Source organism: Polypterus senegalus, chromosome 14 (assembly GCF_016835505.1).
Source record: "Polypterus senegalus isolate Bchr_013 chromosome 14, ASM1683550v1, whole genome shotgun sequence".
Taxonomy (NCBI): domain Eukaryota; kingdom Metazoa; phylum Chordata; class Cladistia; order Polypteriformes; family Polypteridae; genus Polypterus; species Polypterus senegalus.
The window spans coordinates 49,883,897-49,889,896 of NC_053167.1; positions in this window are offsets into that span (position 1 = coordinate 49,883,897).

Sequence of the window (6,000 nt, forward strand, 5' to 3'; positions counted from 1 at the left end):
TCAGCGCTTTGGGAGCTCTTCCTTCTTTTCCACGTACTGCGGTCACAGTCAGTTCACGTGATTACGTGGGAGGCGTGATGATGTCACATGCAGCTCCGCCCCCCACGTCCATCGAGCTAACGTCCATTACAGTATATGGAGAAAAATAGGTTCCAGTTATGACCATTATGCGTAGAATTTCTAAATAAAGCCTGCCCAACTTTTGTAAGTAAGCTGTAAGGAATGAGCCTGCCAAATTTCAGCCTTCTACCTACACGGGAAGTTGGAGAATTAGTGATGAGTGAGTGAGTGAGTGAGTCAGTGAGTCAGTGAGGGCTTTGCCTTTTATTAGTATAGATATATATTATATATATATATATATATATATATATATATATATATTTATATATATAATATATATATATATATATATATATATATTGTGACAAAGGCGCTATATCAACGCCTGACCCGACACAGACAGACACGGGAGGCACACTTAAAAACAAATAAATGTTTTATTTTTTTTGTCTGTGGGTAACGCCTTCCCCCTTCCCACAGGCACAATGTAGTCAAGATTCGATTATCCTACTATAAGCACTTTTGTGTGCATCTTTTCCAGTTTGAGATTTGTTCATACCTCACAAACAGAACATACAATACAGAATAATGTTAACCCCTAATAAGTTCATCTGATACAAACTGAAGACAACTAGAAATTAATGAGATAGGAACAAATGGAATGAGTGGTGTAATGTTGCATATGTGGACCTTTTTATGGACTCTTTTATGAAAGCAGGAGGACAAGATCAGCTTGAGTTCTATCCATGAGCAAAGTTAATAAGATGTCTTTCAGTCATCTGCTCCAGTCAAAGCTCAGTTCAGGTTGCCTGCCTGGCCAGCAGGAGCATTTGTGGAGTGCACAGCAGCTTGGCCAAGGTTGCTTTTTTTCTTTTTCTACTCTGTTGAGTAAACAGTAGGATCCCTGCCAAGAAAGCAGGCATATTTGTTCTTCTTAAAATTCACTCTGGCATGTCTCAAGCTGTTTTGCCAGGTGAGTCGTTTTGTAGCCTGACTATACTCTTAAATATTTTGAGGAGCAAGGAGCTCATTTTAATAATTAACAGACATTCTGTTTAAAACATGTAAGAGTACTGTCAGAAGTCTTGCTATTAAAATGACAAGTCAAAAACATTAAAGTCAAGTCTATTGTACTTTTATTTTGTCTGAACTGTGATTATTAGATAATTGTCTGTCACATTTTTTAGATATATTGTTGGAAGTAATAAGTTTAAAATTACATTGTATGGTTAGTTACCTACGGTTTAGAAGATACTGTATCATTTGATCCTTATATGCTCTTCACTGCATGCTAACATTTACAAACTGTCATTAACAGCAAATATCTGATGTTTCAGCTCACTGAGAATCTGGCATAGCTGCAGTTTATATTTAAATGGAAAACTGTTACCATTAACTGCAAGCTAATCATATTTTGCCCTTACCTAAAATATGTAATATTTAATCAGTAGCACACGTGGGTCACTAAGACCTTCAGATACTTGCATATCAGTAATCAACCAAACAATTTCACCTCAAATATGAGCCTATCAGAAAAACATTATGAGCAACCAAAGATTTCAGTAAAAAGCAACTTTCCTAATTTTCCTTCAGTATCTGCTAAGGTGTTTTATAATGTACGACTATTAATTACTAAATATTACAGACCTATAGCTGTGCTTTCATCATAAAAATATGAGAAATTACAGGAACAACATCCTGCAATCAGATATTCAAACAATGATTATAAGTCATTCATTCACAGAATGCATTCTTCATCAATCTGTGCAGGGTTCAATTAAGGTTACTTTAATATATACATGTATCACACACATTTTTTTCACCTTATACTGTATGTGGTACTGCCAAAACTATACCCTGGATTAAGCTCTGCTTGGGAGAGATGGCTTCCCCAGCCACCTACTTAAATTTTACTAGAATATACCTACTTATTAGACACACTTTGGATCACAAGCAGTCTTCATCTTTCAGTAGTTTTATTTTATGGAGCACAACATCAAACACTGATGAATAACGAATTCTCTATTGTGATAACATACACATCACAACTAATTCACTATCTCATTTTGGTTGGCGGAAAGTATCCTAATGTTACTGTCTTAGAACAAGGGGAAAAAAGCTGCCTTCAATCATGGAGAATCCACTGCATTCACTGAACAGGATCATCTCCAGACAGAGGAGCAGCTTCAGCGACAGACTGCTGTCACCGTCCTGCTCCACTGACAGACTGAGGAGATTGTTCCTCCCCCACATTATGCAACTCTTCGATTCCACCTGGGGGGGTAAACGTTAATGTTATACAAAGTTATTGTCTGTTATACCTGCATTTTTATCACTATTTAATTTAATATTGTTTTTCATCAGTATGCTGCTGCTGGAGTATGTGAATTTCCCTTTGGGATTAATAAAGTATCTATCTATCTATCTATCTATCTATCTATCTATCTATCTATCTATCTATCTATCTATCCATCTCTCTTCTACTAAAAGATAAAATCAAAAGTACTTTGCTTGGAAAAATTACAAATTGCTCAGTATTTGGCATCCCCCAATTCCATCAATGCCACATTCAACAAGAACTTGATGTTCCAATAATTTAAAAGAGTTAAATGCTGCAAGTCTTCTTGTAATTTTAGCATTTCTGACTAACTACTTCTTACATTTTTGCTCTCCCTGTTTTTATGAGAAAGGGAGGTTTGGGTGGACCACCAAATACATAACTGTGCCCGGTTTAATAACTTATGGTATCTGTATTGCACTGATACTCTGAAATTAAACCCATTAACAAAAAAATGTTATCCAATTGGAACTTAATGTAAACTTTTCTGAGCTTGTCTACCATGTGGTCACCTTAGAAAGTAAGACCAAGCTGGAGTCAGTTAAAGCTAAATTAGACATTGTAAAGATTAGATTTTGTGTTTGGTGTTAGTAATTAAATTTTGCAGGAAATACGCTGTTTATAGAAACTTAACCTATTCACTGTGCTTGTATGTGCTTTTGAAAGTTAACCAATTTAATTGCGTAACAATTAATCTGAAATATTTGTTGAAAGTCTTTTAAGCTTAACTTTCTTTGTAAAGTTAATGTGGAAATTTTCAGCAACATGAATCCCTTTAAATATTTAAATGTCAGTAATGTATTTGACATATTTCATAATGAATAGTATATTACAGTAGATTCAAGATGGCAACATGTTTTTCATGATCTGCACACACAATAGTAACATATGTAAAAAAATGAGCTTAATTGGAGAGAAGCAAGGCTGAGTTAAAAAATTGTCACATCATAAAGAAAGTTGGCTGAGGGTAGCCTACCTATGATGTTACTCTAACTAGGAGATATGCCTTCATGGCACTTGAATTTAAAATAAACGTAGATAAATTGGTTGAGAATCCAGTATTGAAAAGGAAATTGTCAGCATTAATTAATCAATTACCTTTTATGTAGTTAATTCCCTCTACAGAGATTTAAAAAAAACACTACATGCACATCAAGGTAAATTGTACTTTGTGGAAGTAATAAAATGCAATGTGATAGATATCAGCACACTAGGCGATAATTTTCAAAAATCATTAATAGCTTTACTATTGACCTTTTTCTCACTAAACAGAAATTATACTTCTTATTCCATTCCTTCTGCCAGTCTGCTAAAGGTAGGGAATACTCATTAATGACTGCTGATGATATTAATTGGCAACATGCTGTAAGTCCTCACAATGTTTTAACTGCACAGGCTGTAAATGAAAATAAAGTAATTGTTCTGTTTTAGAGAACATGTTCTTCACAAGATTGTTTGAAAACGGTTTTGTGTGTTTTTGAAATTTTAATACACACTTAAGGATGAAAGGTACAATACATTTAATTATTTAGCAAAAATAATATTGTGTGCATTGTAATGAGCAGTCATGAAATTCTTATTAGAAGAGGTTTGAAATAACTATTAGTATAGATTTCAATACTCAGGAAGCTAACTGACTTGCCAAATCAGATAAAACTGCATCATAAAGCAGTAATTTGACCTTCCAAATCAATCATTGTTTTTACTTTTTCCCATGCAACCCACTGTACAAAATGAAATCATAGTTTCTTATTTCACACTGAAGCATTTTTTTTTTTTCTGTGGGTATAATGAAATAAACAGGGCAGATAAATTCTTCCATATTCTCTGCTACCTTCTCCAGGTCCATCTGAACTCAATCAATCCATTTTCTGCCTGAATAATCGGTGCCAGATGTCCCTTCTCCCTGCGTCCTCCTCAGACTACTCTGGGGAGATACCAAGGTGTTCCCAGGCCAGCTGGGAGATATAATCTCTCCAGCATGTCCTGGGTCTGCCCTGAAGTCGGGGTCTACTGGTTGGAAATGCCCGAAACAACTCCCCAGCGAAGCATCCAGGAAACATTCTAATCAGATGCCTGAACCATCTCAAATGGCTCCTTTCATATTGGAGGAATAGGAACACTACTTTAAACTCCTCCTGAATGTCTACACCTCTTACCCTGTCTCTAAGGCTGAGTGTAGATGCCTTGCCGATGTAGCTCATTTATGCCACTTGTACCTGCAATGTAGTTGTTTTAGTCACTACCCAAAATCCGTAACCATAGCTAGGAACAGAAAAGAAGATCAACAGATAATTTGAGAGATTTGCCTTTCGGCTCAGCTCTGTTTTCACCAATGACTGAGCAGTACATTGTCTACATAACTGAGGATGTGGCTCAGATCAATCTGTTGATCTCCTGCCCCCTTCTTTCCTCATTCATGAACAAAACCCCAAAATACTTAAATTCCTCTACTTGAGGCAGCATCTCATGCCCAGTTTGGGGAGTGAACTCAACCCTTTCCCAGCTAAGAGCCATGACCTCAGACTTGGAGGTGCTAATCCTCATCCTAGCTGCTTCACATTTGGCTGCACACTTACCTATTATGTGTGTTTGAGGTCATAGCCCAATGAAACCATCTGGACCAAGATGTGATTCTGGGGTCATTGAACTGGACACCCACCAGTCCTTGGCTGTGCCTAGACGTTCTGTCCATAAAAATTATGAATAGAATCAGTGACAGAGGGCAGCCTTGGCAGAGTCCTACACCCTGTCATATTGCCAGAAATGTGAACCAAGCTTTTGTTCCAGTTGAGCAGGGATTGAATAGCCCATAATAAAAGGCCTGTTACATCATACTCCTAAATCACCCCCAACAGGACACCTCAAGGGATACAGTTGACTTCCTTTTCCAAGTTCTATTCTTGTTGGGGTAAAAAGCTGGTCCAGTGTTCCGCGATCAAGATGACATCCACACTGTTTCTCCTGGATCCAATGTTTGACTGCCAGCCTTACCCACCTTTCCAGAACCACAGCAGATACCTTCTCAGGGAGGCTCAAGATTGTGATTCTCTCTAAAGCTGGAATACGCCTTCCAGTCTCCTTTCTTAAAAATGGGAACACCACCCCAGTTTGCCAATCCAGAGACACTGCCCTTGACCTTCACACAATGTTGAAGAGGTGTTTCAGAAAAGACAGCCCAACAAAATCCAGAGCCATCAGGAACTAAGTTTGAATATCATCAGGAGGGTTTTTTTTTAACTATTTCAGTTCCAGTGATAGACAGTTCTCATTCAAGCCCCCTGACTTTGCTTCCTTTAAAGGAAAACATGTCAGTGGGATTTAGGTGGTCCTCGAAGTGCTCCTTCCACCATCAGACATAATCCCTAGGTAAGGTCACCAGAGCTCTATCCCTCCTGAGATATCTTTTAGTTTGACAGAATCACTTTGCGGCTGATGATTTCCATGACCACACCTAACTTCTCCTACACTTGGGGTTTGGCTTCCATAACAGCTGTCGCAACACTTACATTGGCCTGTGAGTACGTTCCAGCTGCCTCTGATGTTTCACAAACTAACCATGTTTGGAAGGCTCCCTTCTTCTACCTGACAGATCCTTTTAC